Below are 27,433 nucleotides of genomic sequence, written 5' to 3' on the forward strand. Positions count from 1 at the left end.
CCAGCGCTCCTCCAGCCGCTCACGGCTGAAGTTCAAGGGTATGGTTCGTTTCTTCCCTGTGGGACGTTAGACTAAAGACCTGACCTTCTGAGTTGGTTTTCTTAATAAATTGGAGATTTTATTCTTACTCATATACATAGTTGGTATGAATTTATTAGAGAATACAAAGATAGTTAATATGTGAATATTTTAAAATGTACCTTACAAATACAGAACAAATCATTCTGGGCCCATGGAGTGCGTGAACCGTGTGCACAAACTGCCATTTACATTACAACTGTCCTCAGGTGAATAATCGTTTGGTTTGGGTAAAGGGTGAATAAGATAGCCAAGTTCTAGGACCTCAGAGCCCTGTTGATGAGACAGACATAAACAGATTTACATTAATCCCAAGTGGAGGGCACTTCCACAGAGACATGACCCAATGAAACAATTACCCTCCTGACAGAGCTGATACAAGGAATATTTGTGTGGGGTTTTTAGTAAAAGACATGTATCTTTTTAATGTTTATTTATTTTTCAGAGAGAGAGAGACCCAATGGGGGAGGAGCAAAGAGGGGGCAGAGGATCCCAAGTGGGCTCTGTGCTGAGAGTAGAGAGCCTGATGGAGGGTTTGAATTCAGGAACTGGGAGATCATGTCCTGAGCTGAAATCGGCTACATAATTGATTGAGCCACCCAGGCACCCCAAGAGACAAATATCTTAAAGGAAGACAACTGGAAGTTTATGGAAAGTGATGTGTAGGGGTAATGTGCTTGTGCCTTAGGGGTGTCAAGCTTGGTTTCTATTAAAATAACCTTGATTTACAGTGTTCTTTAAGTCAACTTAGCAAGCACTGTGGAAGATACACTAGGATACAAAATATACATGATATAGATTAAACATATATTGATTGAGCATTTACTATATACCAGGCTCTGCTATATAGTAGGACAAATCTTCAAGGAGGTACATTCTTGTCAGGGAGTCTTTGTTCTCAACAGACACTCTATAGAGAGACTATTTTCTATTTCAGCCATATAGAAAATATGCTAATTGAGGACCAAAGTGGGTTTGTACCTCAGTAACACTCTTTTCAGACCTCTTGTCAACCATCTACCCCACTAAAAATCTTTACAAGGGTTTTCCCAGGCTGTAACCTGTTCCTATTTTCTTTCCATCCGCACTCCCACAACTGGCCCAGAGAGAAAACAGTAAATTTCAGAATTTACAGGGATTGCTGTGTATTGAATACTCAGGGAAGGCTTCAGGGAAGTCATGGAAGAAATGGAAATGGAGCTGAAATTCAGTCTAATGGAGAAGCCTAGATAAGTGGAGAAATCTAAGAGACAAAATTGCTCAGAAGACTATGGCAAAGACAGACACACTCAGGGAACAGAGCTTAGCCTGGATGGAGTGTTTATTGGTGGTTTAGGAACACTGGATGGGTAGAGAAGCACATAGTCAATCACAATAATCCAAGGTGACGCATGAATAGAACCTGAATTATAGGGGTGAATAGAAAAGATGGCATATGTGGGTTCTGTTCTGGATCCTAACAGACCTGTATTTGAGTCCCAGCTCATGACCTCCTGGCTGGGAAATTTCTTAATCTTTCTATGTCTGCTTTCTCCTCTCTAAAATGACATCCTTTTTTCTTTAATGATATATTTAACCCAGTATATTAGTATTATTTTAACACATAGTCAATATAAAAATTATTCATGAGATTTTTACATTCTTTTCTCATACTAAGTCTTTTGAAATATTGTATTTTTCAAGTATAGTACATCTCAATTCAGACTAGCCACATTTCAGTTTCTCATAGCCACATGTATTATTGGACAGCATAATTAAAACACTTTAGTCATAAGAGAATGCTCAAGATCTATTGCTAAATAAAAAGGCAGACTGCAAAACTATGCTGTGTGGTCTAATTGTGTAACATACGCATGAAAATATACATATGTATGGATAGTAGAAAATAGTATTGAAAAGAGTCCACAACAGAAACTTGTATTGGGGATAATTTTTTATATTTTGTCTACTTTTATGTATTCTCTGTTTGATCATGCCTTTCTTTTATAGTTAGAAAAAAAATGTGATTTTCTAAAGGAGAGATATATTTCTTTCTTATTATCACTGTAACAAACTATGAAAAACTTACCTTAAAATAACACAAATTTGTTACCTTACAGTTCTGTAGTTCATTAGTCTGAAACAAGTCTCACTGGACTAAAATCAGTGTGCCAGCAGGGTTGTATTCCTTCTGGACACTTTAGAGCAGACTCTGTTTCCTTGCTTTCTCCAGCTTCCAGGGGCTGCCTACATTCCTTGGCTCATGGTCCCCTTCCTCTATTTTCAAAGCCAGCTATGTTGCATGTCTCTGATCCTGATTTCGATGTCACATCTCCCATTCTGACTGTTCTTTTCTGCCTCCCTCTTCCATAATCTCCCTTGTGATTACATTGGGTGTACTTGGATAATCAAGGATAATCCTCCTATTTTAATGTCAGCTGATTAGCGACCTCAATTTCATCCGCAACTCCATTCCCCTTTGCTTCATAACATAACATGATCCAGGGATTAGGCCATAGAACCCAACTTGGAAGGGTCATTATTCTGCCTACCACAAAAGGCATAGTCATGATTGCACGATCTAAAAAATATCTCTATTCTCCTCTCAGGGATATGGTAGGACTATACTTCCCTGATGCCTTTAAAGTTAGGATATGACTCGCTTTGGCCAATGCAATAGAAGTGGAAATGACATGCGTCAATTCTGGGTAGAAGCTTTACAACACAACGTGTGTCTGCCATGTTCTCTTTGCCCTGACTTTGTTATAAGGGAAGTATTGATTGAAATGGCACTTATGTCAGCTGGATCTGAGAAAGATTAAGATAAGCAGAACCTTCCTACTATTTTTCACTGGCCAGACTCTGTGAGTGAGAAATAAATGGTATGGTAGTGTGTTATTCCACTGAGATTCAGGGGTTGTTTGGTCCTATAGACAAACTTAGCTTGTCCTGACTGGTAGAAGAGGTTAAGAAATGTATCTGTTTTAGTTAGGGGTGTGTGTGTGTGTGTGTGTGTGTGTGTGTGTGTGTAAATGCTGAGACAGGTTAAGTGATAGAGACCATGAGAGTGTGAAGAGGAAATGGGGACATTAAGGGGGTGGGGGGACACTGGAAATAAGCTATCTTGATCACCATATTTTCTCCTAAGTTAGAACAAAATGGCTTATCCATGTTAGGGGCATCTTTGGGCCCACCTTTGACCTCTAGAGAAGCCCTAAATTTTGTAATAGAACCCATCTGCTGCTCAAGAGCCCTTCAGCTGCTAGCCCAAGGGAACCCTGGATGTTTGGGGCCCTCAGGAGGGGTTTTCCCTGAGGCATCACCTCCTCAAGGCTTCTTAGGCTGGTAAGGTACTATATTCTAGGGGACTCTGGACTCCCTGAAGTTTGTATGTGGATCAGGGACATGTTTTCATGCCATCCCAAGACTGAGCTCACTGTATCTGTAAGCCGTATGAAGCATCCAGTAGTTTACAAAACATGTTCACTTTTGTGTTTCCATTTTGTCCTCTCAATAATCCCATGAGATGAACAGGGATTTTTGTTTTTTATTTTTATATATTTTTTTCAACGTTTTTATTTATTTTTGGGACAGAGAGAGACAGAGCATGAACGGGGGAGGGGCAGAGAGAGAGGGAGACACAGAATCGGAAACAGGCTCCAGGCTCTGAGCCATCAGCCCAGAGCCTGATGCGGGGCTCGAACTCATGGACCACGAGATCGTGACCTGGCTGAAGTCGGACGCTTAACCAACTGCGCCACCCAGGCGCCCCTATTTTTATATTTTAAATGTTTATTTCTTTTGAAAGAGAGAGTGTGCATGCACATGCATGGGAGGGGCAGAGAGAGAATCCCAAGCAGGCTCCATACTGTCAATAAAGAGCCCAATGTGGGGCTCGATCCCATGAACTACAAGATCATGACCTGAGCCAAGATCAAGGGTCAGACACTCAACTGACTGAGCCACCCAGGTGCCCCAGGGACTGTTTTTTAGATTAAGACACTGAGGATTACAGTGGTAGAAAAATAGAAGAACTGGGAATAGAATCTAGGGTGGGATTCGTCCCATACCAGGGCTGTGGAGAGTGCTTCCAGAGGAACAAATCTACCTCAGTGAACACCACTCATTAGTCTGTGATGATTTGTTGAGCACCTACTCTGTGCTCTGTGTTGCTCTCCCTAATGGCTGAGAGTATAGTCCCAAGAAGCCACAAAAGATACTCCCCAAATCAGTAGATAATTTCATAACCTTCCATTTCTGTTTAGTTGAGTAGATATATCCTCCTAGGTCCCACTTAGAAAATCTAAGAAGTTATTAATTCAGACTAATAGTAATGAGGTCTGTGAAACAGCTAAGTGCCAGATGTTGTGCTTTTCTGGCTACTTCAGAGCTAGCAGTAATTAAAAACAATTTTCCTGGAATTGAGCTGGCATCATCCACAGAAGCTCTACATAGAGATGTTCTGACCTGATAAAGCCCTCTATGAAATGAAGCTATTAACTGAAAGAGTCATGTTAAACTCAACTGCATTAATAATACAGAAAGGGGGAAAAATCAAAGTTTACTAGATAGAAAAGAAAAAACAAGCAAACCAAGAGAATATGGAAATACCATATTTTAACTTCTAAGAGGGCACAACAAAGCCAAAAGATACAAATTATCACTCTAAGATAGGACACTTGAAAACTTTTTTATTCATTTGAAAAAGAGAGTCGCTTAGTAGCTACATTGCGATCTCTCTTTGAACTTGTGTCGATTTTCATTTACAAATGTGTTGAACTAGTCATGGGTGCCTGGGTGGCTCCGTCAGTTAAGCATCCAGCTTCCGCTCAGGTCATGATCTCATGGTTTGTGGGTTCAAGCCCCGCATCGGGCTCTGTGCTGACAGCTCAGAGTCTGGAGCCTGCTTCAGATTCTGTGTCTCCCTCTCTCTCTGCCCCTCCCCTGTTTGTGCTCGGTCTCTCTCTCTCTCTCTCTCTCTCTCTCTCTCTCTCTCTCTCTCAAAAATAAACATTCAAAAATATTAAAAATAAATCGTCGGGGTGCCTGGGTGGCTCAGTCAGTTGGGCATCCGACTTTGGCTCAGGTCATGATCTCACAGCTTGTGAGTCCCAGCCCCCTGTCGGGCTCTGTGCTGACAGCTTAGAGCCTGGAGCCTGCTTCAGATTCTGTGTCCCTCTCTCACTTTGCCTCTCCCCACTGGTGCTCTGTCTCTATCTCAAGAAAAAATAAACATTAAAAAAAATTTTTTTAATAAATAGATAAATCAAGGGGCCCAAGCAAACCTTTCAGAAAGGCCACCTCACCCATTACTACCTGAAAAAAATGGATCAATCTGGCCCCATTCATACACCAAACCCCCTCACATTTACCTTTAGCCTTCTCTGGATTAGAAAAAGCCTGAATTTAAAATGTACCCAATATTCAAATTATAGCATATGAAGAATCAACAAATCTACATGTGGTATTTTGAGCATTTTAAACAATAAGCTAAACCAAATCCTCCCACTATAATTCAAAAAGTATTTGCATAGCACTTACTATGTTCCCCATTCTGTGCCAGCCATTAGGGAGGGTGGTAAGGAATTGCAAAACCCAGCCTCTGTACTTTAGTATCTGGTAATTTCATTAAAGAGAAGATTCGTGAAACCCTATACAAGAGAATAAAGTTCAAACCAAAATGAGATGGAAATAGCTAATGCAGAGGAAAGTTCGGAAGAGGAAAGATCTGTGTGAGACGGACCATTCATTCATTCAACAAATATTTACCAAATATAGAACTGTGTGCCAAGCACTATTCTATACACTAAAGATATCGTATGACAAAGACAAAGTTCTTGCTTTCATGGAGTTTATGTTGTCACATGGGACACAGAGAGCACACCAATAAACAAACAAATACATGCTATAGTGTCTGATGGTGGTTAAATGCTGTGAAGAATGAAACAGAGTGCTAGTGTGGTGCCCTTTTAGATGGAGGCCAGGAACACCCTCCCTGAGGAGGTGACCTTTGAGCAGAATCCCTACTGATATGAGGCATGAGCCCCATAAAGATCTGGGAGAAGAGTGCTCTCTGCAAAGAGATCAGCAAGGGAGGTGACATGATGTGGCTGTGTTCCAGACGGCAAAAAAAGGCTAACGGAACTGGAACTGAGTAAGTGTGGGGGAGATGTCCAATCTGGCCCCGGAGACATCACTCAAGTGAAGTCTTGTTGTTGACTTGAAATCCATGTTGACTTGACATGGGATTAGTTTGTCATCCTGAGCACATGGGGAGAACATTCCAGCTGATCAGTTAAATTTCTACCACCTGGTGCCATAAGGACTTATAATAAGGTTAGATAAAAGTAAAGAGAATTAGAGAGTTACATTTCCTACATGTCTATAAGGCGTACATTTGAGGACTCAAGTTAACAGTTCTTATAACACATCTATTTGCTCCCTTATCAACTATTTTGGGTTTTAATTGCTAACTCTTTTTTAAAAACTGTTCTCAGGGGCACCTGCATGGCTTAGTCAGTTGAGCGCCTGATTTTGGCTCAGGTCATGATTTCATGGTTCGTGAGTCTGAACCCCACATTGGGCTCTGTGCTGACAGCTCAGAGCCTGGAGCTTGCTTGGATTCTGTGTCTCCCTCTCTCTCTGCCCCTCCCCTGCATTCTCTCTCTCTCTCTCTCTCTCTCTCTCTCTCTCTCTCTCTCTCAAAAATAAACATAAAAACATTTTAATAAAAAAATAAAATGTTTAAAAAAACATTCTCAGATTGATGATGATAAAGGAAGCAAAATGGGAATGAATAATCCTATCTTCACACTGCCTTCTGTAAGCAGTGGCAATGGTCTTGCCTCTTTGAAGAGCTTTAAAACCCCTTTCAAGGCCTCTAAATTGAATTACCAATTTATAGGAAATACAAGGGACAGAGGACCATGTTAAACACCACCACAGGGATGTAGTTGGCAGAATCCAGACTGTGGGGAACTCTACAGAACAACCTGGTTTCTTCCAAAAAATTGTGAGGAACACAAAAAGGTAGACAGTGAGAAATGTAGGGAAAACCTATAGAGTAAAAGAGACTTCAGGAACATGTCAACCAATCACAATGTGCAGAACTTATATGGATCCCGACACAAACTGCAGAGAGGAAAGACAAAAAAAACCTACAAATATTTATGACCTGGAGGTAACTGGAAATTTGAACATTAATAGTCTATTTATGATATTAAGGAATTATTGTAGGAATAACTGTAGGAATTATTGTAGGAATATCATAAGGAATCTCTTTGTAGGATGGTAATGGCATTATGGTTTAGAAATACATACCAAAATATTTTCCAGTCAAACAAGATAATGATTAGTATTTGCTTCAAAATCATATAAGTCGGCTCGGCAGATAGGTGGACAGGAGTAGGGGGCATTGATGGGGAGGGAAATAAATCAGGAGTCAGCAAACTGTTTCTATAAAAGGCCAGATCATGGCTGTGGGCCAAGGTCTTTGTTGCCACTACTTGACTCTGTCACTATTAAAGCAGCCACAGACAAAATATAAAGAATGAGTATGATTATATTCCAATGCAATGTTTATAAAAACAAGGAGTGAGCTGGACTTGGCCTTTAGTTACCCCTGGTCAAAATGATCATTATTGTAGCTGATTCATGGTTACATGGGAGTCCATTACATTACTCTGTCTACTTTAGCATATGTTTGACATTTTTCATCACACAATATTTAAAATGAGTTAACGTCTTTATCACATTATTCTCAAGACTCAGATCACTCATCAGCCTTCTCAGCATTATTCTTTAATTTTTTTTTTTCTTAGAGAGGGGTGGAGGGGCAGAGAGACAGAGAGAGCGAGAATCTGAAGCAGGCTCCACACTGAGCACAGAGCCCCATGCAGGGCTCAATCTCGCAACTGTGAGATCATGACCTGAGCCGAAATCATGAGCCAGACACATAACCAACTGAACCACCCAGGCGCCCTCAGCTTTACTCTTGTGGGTGAGTGTCCTTCTTCTACTTGACTTGGTTCACATACCCTTTATTTCTCCTTTTGTGTATTGGCTTTTAAACACCAAACTCACATGAGGGCCCTTTGAACAACCACATTAATTTCATTGTGGCCTCCCTACTTTCTGCCATGTTGAGATTATTCTTCCATATATGTTTTTTATTTTAAAGTTTCTGTCTTGGGGCGCCTGGGTGGCGCAGACGGTTAAGCGTCCGACTTCAGCCAGGTCACAATCTCGCGGTCCGTGAGTTCGAGCCCCGCGTCGGGCTCTGGGCTGATGGCTCGGAGCCTGGAGCCTGTTTCCGATTCTGTGTCTCCCTCTCTCTCTGCCCCTCCCCCGTTCATGCTCTGTCTCTCTCTGTCCCAAAAATAAATAAACGTTGAAAAAAAAAAGTTTCTTGTTTTGTTTTGTTTTATTTTCATTGTTTGGTTTTTTCACTCCTCTTAAGCTATCCCACTGTAAGTGGAATGAGGCCACACCCAGCATTTCTCTAAATAACTTAAGAAATGTAAAAACCCTGCTTCTCTCAGTCTAAGGTGCTTATTCCACAAATATTTACTAAGGCTACTATGAGCCAGATTTTATGGCAGTATCTGTGGAAGCAAATATAAATATGATTCAGTCCCAAATCATGGGGAGCTCCCAGAGTTCCACAAACCCTCCCTTTCCTCTCTTCAATACCAAAACACTGTCCTCTAAGTTTCCCATCTCTTTAATATCACCAATTATTCTCATTATGGGTAGAATTCAGCTCAGTATATCAATTGCCTGTGCTTTTCCTTTTGCATTCTAGAAAGACAGACTGACTCAGGGTAAGTAAATACGGGTGCAGCCCCAGGGAAGAGGGAACCTGGAGCTTAACAGAGTTTCCTGAGCTTCAATTATCTGCACATTATAACACTATTACTCACTTAACACTTTTTAATTGATTCATTTTAAAAAACTGATGTAGCCATTAATATTTGGAGATGCTAGCTTGGGCTTTCCCACCATCTATACCTCCAGCATTCACCTGGGAGAAAGACCTTTCTGTACATACTGTCCTCAGGGTTATCAACTTGCTGAGGTTATTTTAAAACCCCCAGTTTATTTTTTTAATGTTTATTTATTCATTTTGAGAGGGGGAGGGACAGAGAGGGAAAGAGAGAGAGAGAGAATCCCAAACAGCCTCCATACTGTCAGCACAGAGCCCAAGGTGGGGCTCTCTCACAAACCATGAAATCGTGACCTGAGCCTAATCAAAGAGTTGGACTCAACCAACTGAGCCACCCAGGAGCCCCTAAACCTCCCAGTTTAGTCTTAAAAGCCACAGCTTTTGATTAGTGTGAGCCTTCTAGGGGAAACAAAAGTTTTGGAGAATCAACAATTAAGTCCATCAGGAAGAAGGGCATAAAGAGAGTGCATTATAAGCAGTAAGTCCAAAATATGCATGATCCTCAAAGGGAAATGAAACAAGATGGGAGTAGGAGCATCAGGAAAGATGTGACTGGAGCTTGAATGCTTTGTGGATGGCAGAGAGGGGTTCAGGCTAATTCTAGCAGGTGCTGTAAAGCAGCGTTTCTCATACTTTAATGTGCAGGCAGGGTCTGGCTCAGTGGATCTGGAGCCACCGCATTTCTTTTTTTTTTTTTTTTTTTTTATATATGAAATTTATTGTCAAATTGGTTTCCATACAACACCCAGTGCTCATCCCAAAAGGTGCCCTCCTCAATACCCATCACCCACCCTCTCCTCCCTCCCACCCCCCATCAACCCTCAGTTTGCTCTCAGTTCTCAACAGTCTCTTATGCTTTGGCTCTCTCCCACTCTAACCTCTTTTTTTTTTTTTTTCTTCCCCTCCCCCATGGGTTCCTGTTACGTTTCTCAGGATCCACATAAGAGTGAAACCATATGGTATCTGTCTTTCTCTGTATGGCTTATTTCACTTAGCATCACACTCTCCAGTTCCATCCACGTTGCTACAAAAGGCCATATTTCATTTTTTCTCATTGCCACGTAGTATTCCATAGTGTATATAAACCACAATTTCTTTATCCATTCATCAGTTGATGGACATTTAGGCTCTTTCCATAATTTGGCTATTGTTGAGAGTGCTGCTATGAACATTGGGGTACAAGTGCCCCTATGCATCAGTACTCCTGTGTCCCTTGGATAAATTCCTAGCAGTGCTATTGCTGGGTCATAGGGCAGGTCTATTTTTAATTTTCTGAGGAACCTCCACACTGCTTTCCAGAGCGGCTGCACCAATTTGCATTCCCACCAACAGTGCAAGAGGGTTCCCGTTTCTCCACATCCTCTCCAGCGTCTATAGTCTCCTGATTTGTTCATTTTGGCCACTCTGACTGGCGTGAGGTGATACCTGAGTGTGGTTTTGATTTGTATTTCCCTGATAAGGAGCGACGCTGAACATCTTTTCATGTGCCTGTTGGAGCCACCGCATTTCTTTTTTATATTTGTTTTTTTTTTTATTTTTTTTTTATTATTATTTTTTTTTTTTTTTAGTTTTTTATTTATTTTTGGGACAGAGAGAGACAGAGCATGAACGGGGGAGGGGCAGAGAGAGAGGGAGATACAGCATCGGAAACGGGCTCCAAGCTCCGAGCCATCAGCCCAGAGCCTGACGCGGGGCTCGAACTCACGGACCGCGAGATCGTGACCTGGCTGAAGTCGGACGCTTAACCGACTGCGCCACCCAGGCGCCCCAGAGCCACCGCATTTCTAACAAGCTCCCGGGTGATACTGATGTTTATGACCCACAGACTATGTTCTGATTAGCAAGGCTGTAGAAAGTCCGAACTGCTCCCATGGTCTCCTGGGGAGGATCTGTTCTGAGATTGAGCTGTGGGCTCGCTCAGAGGCACGAGAAGGACAAAAAAATAGGCCTCAGGAGCTGGTGCCAGGGCACAGTGTCAAGACTCACTGAGACTGCATCGTACCCTGTGAAGGAACAGAGCAGATGAGACACCCTGTTCTTCCCTGATGCCAGAATAAATGTCACTTCAGGGTGAAGGGAAGGGGAAGGGGACATCATTCTAAGGAGAATCCTGAACTGACCCCCAAAAGATTGAATTTTAAATTGGGGTTGATTGAATTTGATCATTCTTTCTGTTGCTCAGGAAGAAATAGAGCCCAAGGCTAATGTGATATCAATTATAGGGAAATAAAATGAAATTTCTGCATATGAGAGCACTGTATGTAAAATTTCATACCTGCTAAAATGTTTACTTACCATTTTATAATACATTATAAATTATATGTAACATAAATTATATGTTATAATTTAAAGTAAATTCTATGTAAATTTAATATCACTACAGAACAAAAGCCAAGATAACTTGAGGACCAAATCATTCTATCAATGTCTGATTGAAGGCTCTGAATCTAAAAAAATCTATAAAAAGGATTAAAGAATTTCTCTTTGGCTAATCAGATGAATTGATGGAGTATTGAAAAGGGATTAATTTCTTCATGGTATGAGTCAATATTTTTTAAAACTTTAAATTTGGAAAATTTCAAATATACATGAAGTTGGCAGGATAATATAATGAAGGGCAACATCATCCAGCATCGACAATAGTCAACCCAGGACACAATTGTTTCATCTGAAACCCTGTCCCCTTCTCTCATTGATTACTCTGGAGGAAATTCTCTATATCATATAATTTCATCTGCAAATAGCTCATTTTATATATCTCTAAAAGACAACATCTATTTTATAACATAACTACAATATCATTATCACACCTACACAATGATAATCACTATCATCAAATATCCAGTTTGCAGGTATCTAAGTGTCTTTTTTCAAATTGAAGTATAACTGACATACAATATTATATCAGTTTCAGGTGTACAACATAGTGATTTGACAATTATATACATTACAATGTGTTCACCACGATAAATGTCGTCACCATCTGTCACCATACAAAGTTATTACAATATTATTGATGATATATATTCCCTATGCAGTCCTTTTCATCCCCATGACTTATTTATTTTACAACTGAAGGTTTATACCTCTTAATGCTCTTTACCCTTTTTTCTTCTTTTTCAAACTGCTTAAATCAGGTTCTGAATAAGGGCCACACAATGCAATTAATGGAGATAAGTTTTTTACATCTCTTTTAATTTGTAGGCTCTTCTACCCTTTTTCTTGCAATTTATGCTTGCTTTGTTTTGTTTTGTTTTGTTTTGTTTTGTTTTATTAATGCAGTGGCCATGTACCTGTTTAAACCATCTTATGGTGAAAGTTGTCCCACACCTCAGGGAATGCTCTCTAATCAATAATTGTAAGGCACTAATGTTCCTGGCAATAGGAGGCACTCAGAAATATTTGTTGAAGGGAAGGAAGGAAAAGGAGGGAAAGTAGGGAGGGTTGGGAAGAAGGAAGAGCTAGTGGGGTTATGGGGTCCTCCTCCCAGTCTGAGGGACCCCTCATCAGTGACTCCTACATGGGTTAACCCCACACAACTGACCACTTCCTCCCCAAATTAAGATCTTCAATGCCTTCTCATAGCCTGCAGATCAAGTTCAAGCTTCTAAAAGTAAAAGAGCAGCCTACCTTTCCAGTTTCTTGCCCAGAGCCACCTGATTATAACGAAACTAATCCATGCTCATGGCTATGAAATCAAATATCGCAGATGGGTTTATGATGAAAAGATGCCGTCCTCTCTTGGTACATCCCACTGTCATACTGCTCTCCAGAAGCAACTACTTTTACTTACCTCTTCAGTTATTATCTTCACCTTTATGAAAATACGCCATTATGCAATCATATACTATCATGTCAACGCATAAATAACTGCTATTAAACAAATTTCTTGATAGAAGTTATTATCTATTCCTTCCTGTGATAGATGAGCATTGAGCTCACTTAGATCTCCTTACTACCCTACCCTTGCAACTCCCAATATCACCTTTTCAGCTACCAGTATGAGTTACTAACAGATATGAAAAATAAGGTCTCGATACGTGTGTTAAGTGGTCTTGTCCCCCTCCCCTTTTTCCGTAATAGATGTCTTCCGCTTTTCAAGCTGATTTTCCCCATTAGTGATAACCAAGGATATTTCAGGTATTTTCCCTTTAAACTGCTGGGGAAGGAAATCTAAAAGATAAAAGAAAAATGTTTCTTCTTCCCAGAGGAAATAATAAAACCATTTAGGATAAAGTATTCTATTCATGCTAGATAAGGGCACTCTATGACCAGGAACAACAGCCTGATCAGGCAGACCCAACTGTCACAGATGTTGCCAGGGTTCAGGGGCTCAATGTCAGTCTGTCCCGCCTCTTCACCAGATTCTGGAGAAAAGCACAAGTCTCATGCATCACAGAGCGCACTCCTCGGAGGTGGTGAATTGGCAACAGTCCCCAAAGTGCCCATCTACCTTTCTTCAATGTAGGAAGCCGTGTGAAAACAAATAATCCTATTCTGTTTTCTGTCACTAAAACTTCCCCTTTAAGTTATTTGTATAAAGAAGACTTAAGAACTGTGGACTTTAAAGTTCGATGTAACTCTGACCCCTTACAAGTCCACAGTTATTGTTGGTTGTCCTCTTTGATAAACTGAGCACTAATGCTAATACTTAAATTGACATCACTTTTCTGAAAGGTGTAAATAACTAGGACATTTCTTTCACAAGTTCCTTCTTTTACTCATGAACGTAAAACTGATCCTATGTTTGTGTTGAAGCTTTTTTTTCAAATAGAGAATTTGAAACTTTTGTTTTATTTTCTATCACCCAAATTTTATAATTCGTACTTTGGAGGAGGGGATTCCTCTCCGCAAGGGTCTGTTTATATTACCAGGGTTTTTAAAATTATGGTGAAATACACATAACATAAAATTTATCACCTTAGCTATTTTTAAATGGACAGTTCAATAGTGTTAAGTATATTCACATTGTTATGCAATCAATTTCCAAAACTTTATCTTACAAAACCCAAACTCTATATCTATCAAACAATTCCCTTTTCCATGCTCCCATGCTCCAACCTCCTCCCCACCCCTCAAAGCCCCTGGAAATCACCATTCTACTTTCTGCCTCTATGAATTTGACTGCTCCAGGTACCTCATGTAAGTGGAAACACACAATATCTGTCTTTCTGTGGCCGGCTTACTTCCCTTAGTACAATGTCCTCAAGGTTCATTCATGTTGTAGCATGTGTCAGAATTTTCCTTCTTTATTTCCTTTCTTTGTAAGGCCATTGTATGCATATACCATACTTTTTTATGCATTCATCTGTCAAAAAACATTGACATTGCTTCCACTTTTTGGCTATTTTGAACAATGCTGCTATGAACACGGGTGTATAGATATTGGTTTGAGACATTGTCTTCTGGAATCTCTCTCTTCTCTCTCTCTCTCTCTCTCTCTCTCTCTCTCTCTCTCAGAAATATATATCTGAGGACACTAATTATAACTTTTAAAAGTTTTTTTCCCATGAATCAACTCCTAGGGATTAATTTTAGTTGTTTTGTTTAATATTACATAGTTCTGTTCCCTGAAGATTTTGGTTCCCCATCCATACTTAAGAATGAGGCAATATAAAAGCTTGCCATCAGCTCTGTGCCTATGGCAGGGTTTGCCAACTACCAGGCATCACTTTAGGTGAACAGAGAGGGGACAGACATTAAGCTTTGGACCTCATAAAATGGAATGGGAAAAGGCTGTGTGCTGACTGAGGCACCAATTCACACACTCAATGCTCAATCTCTCGTGAGACAATTTTTCTATTTCTTTACTTTTTTTTTGGTGCTTTTGTTTGTTTTGTTTTATGAATTTGCTTAAATTCTTTTTCCCCCAGCTTTTTAAAGGTATACTTGAAAAATAAAAATTCTTTTTATTTAGGTTGTACAATGTGATTTTTTTTCCTTTTTAAGGTGTACAATGTAATGATTTAATGTATGTATACATTGTGAAATTACACACGATGAAATGTTATTCAGCCATAAAAAAGGAAATCTTGCTATTTGTGACAACATTGTTGGCATTAAGTGAAATAAGCCAGACACAGAAAAACAATTACTATATGCTCTCACTTACCTGTGTAATATTAAAAGGCCAAACTCATAAAATCAGAGAGAAGATTGCCAGAGGCGGGGCTTGGTGGGAAATGGGGATACGTTTGTTGAAGGGTACAAACTTTCAGTTATAAGACGAATCTAATGTACTACACGGTGACTATAGTTAGTACTATTGTATTACATTCTTGAAATTTACTGGGAGTAAATCTTAAGTGTTCTCACAACACATGCAAAACAAATGGTATCTTTCTATTTCTTTTGAAACTGAACCAATCAGTCAATCAATCTCTCCCTCTCACTCTTGCTGTCTCTGTCTCTCTCTCATTGCTTGGAGAGAGTGAGGCATTCTCTGCAGAGATGCACAGGTGTTGAATATTCTACCTACAGACTTTCCAGTAACTCCTCTGTTTCCAGCCCCATATTCTGCCCTCTCTGCAGACCTGTCACTTCTGAATTCCAAGCCCTCCAGGCCTCTGAGGAGTAATTGTACAGTCTCCTCAACTACAGCATCCACCATGCATTCTTTTTAGTGGGGCTTCCTCCTCCCCGCCTCGTTTAATCCTCTACTACCCACTTCAGTCTCTAGAAATTTGTTGAAATCTCTGATCAACTGATGCCCTCTACTTATTTTTGTGAGTTCATAACTTTACCATTTATGGTAATTTTTAGGGGTTTGGAGGGAGAGGAGCTAAACACACATGCTTAATCCACCATATTGAATTACAAGTCTGAAAGTGTAGTTCAAAAGTCTTACCATCGCCACTGATCTTCTTCCTGCAGATGTAGGCTCCCATCTGGGATCATTTCTATTCAGCCCTGGGAACTTCCTAAGTATTTCCTGCAGTGCAGGTCTAGTGCCAACAAATTCTCTCAGCTTTTGTTTTTCTGAAAATGCCTAGATTTGGCCATCATTTTTCCATTTAAAAAATTTTTACTTTGAATTAATTTTAAGCTTACAGAAAATTGCAAGAATAGTACAAAGAACTCCCAAGAGTTCCTTTTAACTGGTAACATTTAATTGTTAACATTTTGCCACATTTGCTTAATCATTTTATCTGTCTTTCTCTCTCTCTCTGTCTCTGAATATGCTTTATATATATTACAATTTTTGACATTATACATAACATAATTTTGTACAATATACATACTACATATAACATAAGTTTTGAACCCATTTGAAAGGAAGTTGTGGATATAATAACTCAGATTTAGGGAATTAGCATAGAAACAATACTATCATCTAATCCACAGACCCCACTCACATTTCACTGATTGTGCTGATAATATTCTTTATGTTTACAATCTAATCCAGGATCACATGTTGCATTTAATGATCACGTCTCTTGAATTTCCTTTAATCTGAAAGATTATATGTTTTTGTCTTTAACAACCTCGACATTTTTGAAGCATCTATGCCACTTATCTTGCAGAATATCATGCAGTTTGGGTTTGTCTGGTATGTCTTTATCATTCAAGAGAGGTTTTTCTGCCTATTTGGTAGGAGTAACATAGAAGTAATTCTGTGTCCTTCTTGGTGCATCCTATCAGAGGGCACACAATATTAGTTGTCTTCATTACTCGTAATGCTAAATTTTACTACCTGGTTAAGGTGGTATGTATCCCTAAATAACCAAAACAGTGTTGAAAAAGAAAAAGTTGGAGGGACTCACTTTTCTCAGTTACAAAGCTACATGATCAAAAACAGTGTGGTACTGCCACAAAGACAGACATATAGGCCAATGCAATAGAATAAAAAGCCCCAAAATAAACCCTTACATATACAGTCAAATGATTTTCCATAAAACCATTTAATGGGGAAAGGACAATCTTTTCAACAAATGTTCTTGGGAAATTAGATATTTACATACAAAAGAAAGAAGATGGACCCTTCCCTTATATTATATCCAAAAACTAATTCAAAATGGATCAAAGACCCAAAGGTAAGAGCTAAAACTATAAAAGTCTCAGAAGAGAACATAAGAGAATCTTCATAACATTGGGTCTTGGCTATGACGTCAAAAGTACAACAACAAAAATTAGATAAATTAGTACGTCAAAATTTAAAACTTTTTTGCACCAAAGGATACAATCAACAGACTAAAGAGGCAACTTACAGAATAAAGGAAAATATTTGCAAATCCTCTATTTGATAAAGGGCTAATAAAGAACTCCTACTTGGGACACCTGGGTGGCTCAGTCAGCTAAGCATCTGATTTCAGTTCAGGTTATGATCTCATCGCTCATGAGTTCAGCCCCGCATTGGGCTCTCTGCTGTCAGCGTGAAGCCAGTTTCAGTTCCTGTCTCCCTCTCTCTCTGCCTCTCCCCAGTTCATGCTTTCTCTCTGTCTCAAAAATAAATAAAAACATCAAAAAAAATCTTTTAAAAGAACACTTACAACTCAACAATAAAAAAAACCCAATTCAAAAACGGACAAAGGACATGAACAGATACTTCTCTAAGATATCCGAATGGCCAATAAGCACATGAAAACATGCTCAATATTACTGATAACTGGAAAATGCGAATCAAAACCACAATGAAATACCATTTTACACCCATTAGAATGGCTATTATTGGGGCGCCTGGGTGGCTCAGTCAGTTAAGCGGCTGACTTCGGCTCAGGTCATGATCTCGCGGTCCGTGGGTTTGAGCCCCGCGTCGGGCTCTGTGCTGACAGCTCGGAGCCTGAAGCCTGTTTCGGATTCTGTGTCTCCCTCTCTCTGACCCTCCCCCGTTCATGCTCTGTCTCTCTCTATCTCAAAAATAAATAAACGTTAAAAAAAAAATAAAAATAAATAAAAAATAAAATGTTTAAAAAAAAAAGAATGGCTATTATTAAAAAGAAAACAACAAAAACCAAAAAATAACAAGTGTTGGAGAGGATGTAAAAAACAAACAAACAAAAATATGCCCTGCTGGTAGGAATACAAAATCATACAGCTATTATGGAAAATAGTATGATAGTTCCTCAAAAAATTAAACATGGAATTAGCATAAGATCCTCAAAAAATTAAACATGGTATTAGCATAAGATACAGCAATTCTACTTCTGGGTACATACCCAAAAGAATTGAAAGCAGGGTCTTGAAGAAATATTTGTACACTCATGTTCTTAACAGTAATAGTTATAATAGCTAAAACATGGAAGCAACCCAGTGTCCATTGGTTGATGAATGGATAAACAAAATGTGCATATACATATAATTGACTATTATTCAGCCTTAAAAATGAGGGAAATCCTGCTACATGCTACTATAGGGATGAACCTTGAATATATCCTCATTATATTATTTGTCAATCAATCTTGACCATATCAGCCATCTAACTCTGCTTCCACCAACAATGCTAGCCAAATCCTTGACCCTGGCCCCACTGCTGGTGCCTGTTGAATTCTTGCATCTGATAAAAGTGAAATGAAAGCCTTCCATTTTGGAGGATATTTTCACTGAATATAGAATTTCAGGTTGACAGATTTTTTTTTCATTACTTTAAAGGATGTCATTCCATCTGGCTTCCCTTGTTTCTACTAAAATGTCAGCCATCATTCCTATTATTGTACTTCCAAATGTATCATGTTTTTTTCTCTGGGTGCTTTTAAGCTTTTCTCATTCTTTTTGTTTTTCAGCAGTTTGACTATGATAACTATGATGCCTGAATAATTGCCTCAATCTCGCTTCTCCTTCCACAGTGACCCTGTATAATGACCACATTACAAGATGGAAGGAGCCTAGAAATCAGAATCAGTGCTTGAAGGAGACCCACGAAGAAAAGCGGACTGCCCCACTAAGACTGGGATTGGTAAACAAACAAACAACAACAACAACAAAATTTTTTGTGATTTTAAGCCACTTAGATTTCAGGGTTTATTACAACAATATAGCCTGGCCTATCTGACTAGTGTATTAATCAAAGCATGTAGTAAGACTATTTTCAACTCGTAAAAAGGAAGCTAGTTAGCATGTATATTGTTATCACCCTTGAACAATACCATGAGCATATGCTTTGTATTAGTATTCAGATGAAAGCTAACTCACACACACATGTGCACATACACAAACATATTTAAACTGCAATGCCATGAAAGTAGATCTCAGAGATCATTTCAAAAATAACTTCCATATTTAAAAATGATTGACTTCCTCACTTCATGCTTTGAGAGTTCAAGTGGCTAATCAAGTCTTATATGACCAATAATACAAAATTATACTCACAAGCATCGTATTATCAACATATTTTGTAACAGAGAAAAAAAAACTATGTCTTCTGAGTTAGTGTCTATAGGCCAGGTATTGGAATCTAAACCAAGGCCAAACATCACATTTTAGAAAAGCAAATACTTATTTTTATTTTGATTTTTTAGTGTTTATTGATTGAGAGAGTGAGAGACAGAGTGAGGAGGGGAGGGGCAGAGAGAGACGAAGACACAGATAATGTTACAATCATCATCATGGTCAATATCATCATCCGTCTAGTAAGGGAATTCAGATATTATTAGTCCTGACCACAACTTCGTCATCCACCTGGTGAAAGAATGTGAAAAAAAAGAATGTAAACAATATCACTTTTGATCTTTCTTTCCACATCCTTTAGTAAAATACAAGTTTTGCTATAAATGGCATACATGTTAAACACCTGAGAATTGTGATAGGTGTTTTTTTTAAGTTTTATTTATTTATTTTGAGAGAGAGAGAGAGAGAGAGAGAGAAAGAGAGAGAGCGAGAGAGCACATGACAGGAAGAGGCAGAGAGAGGGGGGAGAGAGAGAATCCCAAGCAGGCTCTACACTGGCGGCACAGAGCCCAACACGTGGCTCAAACCCACAAACCATGAGATCATGACCTGAGCCAAAACCAAGAGTGGGACATTTAACCCCCTGAGCCACCCAGGTGTCCCATGTGATAGGTGTTTTAAAAGTAGAAGTCAAAAAATACATTTCTGAACTAGATTTCTCTATATTTCAAAATAAACTTTCAATTAAATGTTAGAAAAATCAGAGCATGCCATCTTGGAAAAGAAACTTAAATTATGAGGAAATCAGCCTTAAGCAAGCCATATGCAGATTTTTCTTCTCATGCTTTTTTTTTTTTTTAATGTTTATTTATTTATTTTGAGAGAGAGCACAAGTGAGGGAGAAGCAGAGAGAGAATCCCAAGTAGGCTCTGTGCTGACAGTGCACAGCCTGGCCTGACACAGGGTTCAATCTCACAAACCGTGAGAACATGACCTGAGCCAAAACCGAGTCGGATGCTTAAACCAACTGAGCCACCCAGGCGCCCTTTTTTTTTTTTTTTTCTCATACTTTAAAAGACTGTTTTGGAACCAACTTGTCATTCCTTTGTGTTTGCACACACACATATTAGACAGAACACAAGGGTTATATTAATACAAATACAGCCAATCAGACCTCAAGGTAAATGTATTATAAATTATCTTTTCATTAGTTAATCCCAGATACCCAGGTTCTTGGAAGTATGGTGGAATCACATTCATCAGAAGGTCTCAAGGGACACATAAAGCTTTCAAACATGTGAGGATTCGAATAAGGTAACCTGGCAAATAGAGCTTTGAACTTGGCAGTGCAGCTTGCTACATCTACAGCACAGATTCCCAAAGTATCCTTTCCATCTCTCTTGGTTTACAGGCGGCCAACTAACACGGCCAAGTCAGTCGACTAAACAAGGGTGTTATGTTCCAGGCTCACTGAATTTGGCGTTTCAAGAGGAGCTTGTTTTCCTCTTCATCAGTTAGCTAAGGTTGGAAAATCCAAGAGTAGAAAATTTAACTATAACCTCAGGAGCTCGAAATACAATGCTTATAAAACCACCCGACTATTTCTTCAAAGGTTTTAAATCTACCAAAAGGCTCACCGCACATGCTGCCCAAAAAAACACTGAACTGACACGTTCTAGCACAACCACAAGGCAGCATGCTGATAAGGTAACCTTAGGGCCAAAAATATATGGCACCTTCTGGATCTGCTAAAATCTTAGCAGGCAAATTAATACAAATAATTGTGGGTTTATTTAACTAAAAGATGATGGCTGTGGCATAGCGCTAACCAAAACTCTTAAAAAGTTGGTCACAGACAAAGCTTCTTCAAGCATACAGCTGCAGATTTGAGCTTGATTGTCTGTACAGGATTTCCAGGTGGGCCAAAGACCTATGGAACTGGAAATGGTCTCTTAAATTGGCATTAATACATTCATAAGGGATTTACAAAGCTATGGAACTGTCCATTTTATAAAGCTGGAATGCTGCTGGATTATGCATTATTTGAGACGTTTTTTTAAAAAAAATCATAAAATGACCTGGTTTTAGTTTATTGTTTTTTCTTGAAAAAATCCAATTAGGAAAAAGTAGATCTCATATTTCTGTTGCATTGAAAGGTTTGAGCTCCATGATTAATAGTATTGGCAGCAAAATAGAGTAAACAGTCCTCCTTAAATGTATTTTGATTACATTTAGAGTTCCACTTAGGATGCACTTTGCCATGTTCAGTATGGTGCTAGACATGGGTGGAAAAACAGCAGATATTTTCCCAAGCACGAGGCATGAGATTTGCTAAAATCCTCAGCCTCCACCACAACATTAATTAGTATGTTTCACCAACCAAGGCTGTAAGATTTGTAAATGAAACTCTAGAAGGGGCATCAAGCTAGAACAGGATATGGAAGCCAAATGGAAAACATGAACTAATAAAAGAAAAAAGCTAAACTAGCGAGAAGTCTTAGTTTCGTCTTTGAAGTCAGTTCAAGTCTTGCATGCTTTGATTCTGATGTAATCTTAAAATGGTGGGTACAAACAAGAACTCAGAAACAGCTTTTGTAACTTTTGGACCAACTGCCCATGAATCAGTTTGTTGATGGCTATAATGATTACACAGTGGTCTTCGCTGAATTACATCTGAATTAAAACCGTCATTCTCCTTAGGCTGAAATATAATGAATACTCATGAACAACAATAGCCATCCTGCAAACACATCCTCTCCCCTATCACATACACACTTATAAAAACTTTTACACAGTATGTTACATTTTGTTGATATATCACATTATTATAACAGCATAAGCTCTTGCACGCCAGCACATTCTTCCTGTATGACAATGTGTTTGTTCCTTCTTTGTCCTGTCATTTGTCTCATTTCACATTCTAGTTAATGAGATGATTGCTTTTCTGTGTGCAACAATATTTTTCTGAGAAGACAGAATTCTCTTGATTTGAAAAGAAATATATTTCTGGCAGGATGAGAACTTCAAACACATATGGCATACAGGACCATGCCCATAATAATCTTAATGGACAAAAAAATTCTTCAATTAGAGTCACAATCCATTAAGTGTATTCTTCTTGTCTACTGACAAGTCTTAAAAATGAATAGTACATGGAGCCTGGGTGGCTCTTGATTTCAGCTCAGGTCTTGATCCCAAGGTCATGGGATCAAGCCCTGCATCAGCCTGCTTAAGATTCTCTCTTTCTCCCTCTGCCCCTCCCCAACTTGCTTGTGTGCGCGCCAATTAAAACATTTTTTTTTTAATAAATAGTACACAAAATGAAAAAATGTGCACTGATTTTTTGTAACATCCATATAAAATTCTTAAGCGGAATAAGTGCTATCACTGTATTATAGTGTTCTTCATAATTATCATTATTATTAATTATGCTTAGAAATAAATTCAAGCAATTTTCTTATTTTGATGATAAATGGAAAAGTTTAATTCATATATGCTATTTTGACTTAAAAAGAAGGGTACATAAAAGATAAACTGATTTGGAATGCCTGGGTGGCTCAGTCCGTTGGGTGTCTGACTTTGGCTCACGTCATGATCTCAGGGTTCGTGGGTTAGAGCCCCATGTCAGGCTCTGTGCTGACAGCTCACAGCCTGGAGCCTGCTTCAGATTCTGTGTCTCCCTCTTTCTCTGCCCCTCCCCCACTTGTACTCTCTTTCTCTCTCAAACATTAAAAAGAAAGATAAGCAGATTTGATTAAAAGTATTATACATGATCACAGTACTCATGGGAATTGAATAGGTGGGGTTATATATATTTATAGAATGTATATGTGAATAATTAACAAAAAAGGGACCCAAAAACAATTATATAGGAATAGGCTGTGCCACATATGCAAGTGCAGAGTAACATGATGACAGTACTACTGTATTTTGACAGAAGAAAACAGCCCACAAGAATAAGAAGAAAAAGTCACTGTCGTGGTTTTCTGGTAGGCAATTATGAAATTTCAGCTTCACTAAATTACTGAGTGCCTAACAAGTGATGAGAATATGCGTATGACATCTAAGCAAAAAGTGCAACACAATTGGTAAGTGCTATAGTACTATAGAAAGAGATGTACAAGGTATGCAGGACAAAAGAGAAAAAGATCAGCTGGGCTGTGTTGAGGCGGGAGGGGGACAGGGTCAGAGAAAGCTTTGAGGAGAAGAGAATGCTTGAATTTGGTCTTTGGAAAATGAGTAGGGCTTTGCAGGTAGAAGAGGGAAGGTATTCCCAGGCAGATGGAACAGGTATGGAATTGCAATGACCTACTTGTGAGTTGTAAGTAATGCATTCAGTGATTTTCAAAGTGTGATCTGTAGACTTCTATTTCAGGGAACCCATGAAATCAAAAACATTTTCATACTAATACTAAGATGTTATGTGCCTTTTTCACTGTGTTGCTATTTACATTGATGATGCTAATGCAATAGGGGGTGAGACAGCTGACGTCTTTTCTATATATCAAGGCAGTGGCACCACATCTCTTCAATGTCTGGCTTAATAAAAGATGGTTGAATTCTTGTATCTGCTTCTGTTTTCAGTCTGCTGCAATATGTATTTGCAACAAAAATGTAAAAAAGTGTCATTCTCTTCCCTATTGTTTCAAAAGTATAATTTTTAAAAATAAAAATGTGTAATTGATGTTAACACATTTATTATGTTTCACATGTTTGTTATTGATGATTAATAAATCTTTTTGAAAGTTCTGTTTTCATCTATAGTTGAGTAAATATCAATAGACATAAACCACATAAGCAAAAGATCTTTTGGGGTCCTTCATATTTTTAGGAATATAAAAGGGACTTGAGACCAAAAATGTGCATACTCTCTGGTTTTATTGCATGCAAGAAGAGATGACAGACACGTTGGGACATGTGAGATAATAGAGGGATGTACTGGATGCTGAGGCCTATGGTCTTTTTCCTATAGGAAAGGCTTCATCTTTGATAATACCAGCCAACATTTTAAATACACATGAAAAATAAAAATACACATGCCATACCCTCCTTTGCTGTAATTTAGGAGTAATTCAGAAATTTTTTGGACATTGCTTTATGGAGATATAATTTACACACCATAATATTCACTTATTTTAAGATTAAACGTTTTTTAATAAGAGCACGGCAACCATCACCACAGGCCAGCTTTAGAACATATCCACGTCCCCAAAGAGATCCCTTATACCCATGTATGTACAGTTAATTTTTCCATCCTCCACCCCAAGCAACCACTAATCTCATTTCTGTCACTACAGATTTGCCTTTTCTGGAAATTTTATTTGAATGGAACCATATAACAAATGTCATGTATCTGTTTTCTTTCACTTAACATAATGTTTTTGAGGGTCATATATGTTGTAGCATGTATTAGTTTGTTCTTTTTTATTGCTGGATAGCATTCCATTGTGTGCATCGGCAACATTTCATTTATCTGTTCATAAATTTGATCTTTGTGTAGTTGATTTTTGTGTTGTTATTCACATGTTGGCTTTTATGAATAATGCTCTGAATATAAGCATGCAAATTTTTGTGTAGAAATGCTTTTGTTTCTCCTGGGTAGATTCCCAGGAGTCAAACTGCTAAGAAGCATACTCAGTACATATTCAACTTTTTAAGGAACTGCCAAATTTCTTCAAAGTGCCAGTTACATTCCTACCAGCAATGTAATGAGGATTGCAGCTTCTCCGTATCCTTGCCAACACTTCTTAATGTCATTTTGATTATAGCTACCCTGGTGAGTGTGAATTAGTATCTCATTGTGGTTTTCATTCACATTTCCTTAATGATTAATGGTATTGAATATCTTTCCATGTGGTCATTGGTGATTCACATATTTTCCTTGGTGAAATGTTTATTCCAATATCTTGCTGATTGCAAAACTGGGTTGTCCTCTCATTATTGAATTGCAAGAATTCTTTATTTTTCTAGACATAAGTCCTTTGCCAGGTATATGATCTGCAGTATTTATTTCCAGTCTTTGGTTTGTCTTTTCATTTTCCTAATGGGATCTTCTGAAATATTAAAGTTTTAGAATTTTATTAAGTGCTTCCATTTCTATTTTTTTGAACAGTTTGAGAAGAATAGGTATTAATTCTTCTCTTCTTTAAATCTTTGGTAGAATTTCCCTGGGAAGCCATCCAACTCTGGACTTTTGTTTGTTGGGAGATTTTTGATTACCAATTCAATTTCTTTTCTGGTTATGGGTCTGTTCAAATTTTCTATTTCTTCCTGTTTCAGTTTTGGTAGTTAATATATTTCTAGGAATTTTCCATTTCTTTATGATTGCCCAGTTTTGGTGGCATATAATTTTTCATCATATTCTCATAATTGTTTATATTTCTGTACTGTTGGTTGTGACCTCTCCTCTTTTATTCATGATTTATTTGGGTCCTTTCTCTTCTCTTTTTTGATACATCTGGCTATGGGTTTATCAATTTTATTAATTCTTTCAAGAACCAGCTTCTAGTTTCATTGATATGTTCTACTGTGGGGTTTTGTTGTTACTGTTTTTTCTATATCATGTATTTCTGTTCTAATCTTTTCTTTAAATTTATTAATTTTGAGAGAGAGAGAGAGAGAGAGAGAGAGAGAGAGCGCAAGAGTGGGGGAGGGGCAGAGAGAGAGAGGGAGAGAAAGAATCCCAAGCAGGCTCCACACTGTCAGCACTGAGCCCAAAGCAGGGCTCAATCCCACAAACCATGAGATCATGACCTGAGCTGAAATCAAGAGTTGGATGCTTAACCAACTGAGCCACCCAGGTGCCCCCTGCTCTAATCGTTACTACTTCCCTTATTCTGCTGGATTTAGACTTCATTTGCTGTTCCTTTTCAGCTCCTTTAGATGCAAGGTTAGGTTGTATATTTGAGAGTTTTCTTGCTTCTAAGGTAGACTGTACTGATATATACTTCCCTCTTATGACTGCTTTTGCTGAATTACAAAGATTTTGGACTGTTTTATTTTCATTTTCATTTGCTTCCATGTATTTTTAAAATTTCTTCTTTAACTTCCTGTTAATCCATTCATTCTTTTGTCCAATGTTCTTTAACCTCCATGTACTTGTGGTGTTACCAAATATTTTCTTGTGGTTGACTTCCAATTTCATAGCATTGTGGTCAGATAATACACATGGTATGATTTCAATCTTTCTGTATTTGTTGAGGCCTGATTTGTGACCCAGTATGTAATCTATTCTGAAGAATGTTCTATGTACCCTCAAAAAGAATGTGTATTCTTCTGCTTTCGGATGAAATATTATGAATATATCTGTTAACTCCATCTGGTCCAGTGTGTCATTGTTTCCTTGTTGATTTTCTGCTTAGATGATCTGTCCATTGCTCTAAGTGGGGTGTTAAAGTCCCCTACTATTATTGTATTGTTATCAGTGTGTTTTCTTATGTTTGCAATTAATTGATTTATATATTTGGGAGCTCTTAACGTGGGGGCATATATATTTACAATTTTTAGATCTTGTTGGATAGACCCCTTTATGATAACATAGTGCCCTTCTTCATCTGTTACAGTCTCTTGTTTAAAATACAGTTTGTCTGAAACTACAAGTTGATGGAAGGAGGTGGGTGGGAGATGGGCTAGATGGGTGATGGGTACTAAGGAAGGTACTTGTAATGAGCACTGGGTGTTGTATGTAATTATTGAATCACTAAATTCTACTCCTGAAACCAATATTGCACTGTATGTTAACTAAAATTTAAATACAAAAAGTTAAAAATAAATCTAGTTTGTCTGATATAAGTATGGAAACTCTGGCTTTATTTTAACATCCATTAGCATGATAGATGGTTCTCCATCCCCTCACTTACAGTTTGCAGGTGTCTTAGGTCTAAAATGAGTATCTTGTAGGCAGCATATAGATGGGCCCTGTTTTGTTGTTTTTTTTTTAATCCATTCTCATACCCTATGTCTTTGGATTTGAGCATCTAGTCCATTTACATTCAGAGTGATTATTGACAGATATGAATTTAGTGCCATTGTATTACCTGTAAAGTTGTTGTTTCTGAAGATTTTCTCTGTTCCTTTCTAGTCTTTGTCGCTTTTGGTCTTTCTTTCCCA

The 27,433-nt window shown here is 38.4% G+C and overlaps 1 protein-coding gene across 1 annotated transcript in view; it reads right to left on the minus strand.

The window, feature by feature from the left end:
• Positions 1-50: 50 nt before the first annotated feature.
• The window catches only part of RGS22 (regulator of G protein signaling 22), a 180,795-nt gene continuing 153,412 nt past the window's right edge, over positions 51-27,433 (minus strand). Inside the window, exon 28 of the mRNA XM_040494102.1 lies at positions 51-71. The gene's annotated coding sequence lies outside the window, so the exon portion shown is untranslated. The remainder of the gene's footprint in view (positions 72-27,433) is intronic.

The sequence above is a fragment of the Herpailurus yagouaroundi genome, unplaced genomic scaffold, assembly GCF_014898765.1.
Source record: "Herpailurus yagouaroundi ecotype Mexico unplaced genomic scaffold, PumYag 186, whole genome shotgun sequence".
In the NCBI taxonomy this organism is placed as follows: Eukaryota; Metazoa; Chordata; class Mammalia; order Carnivora; family Felidae; genus Herpailurus; species Herpailurus yagouaroundi.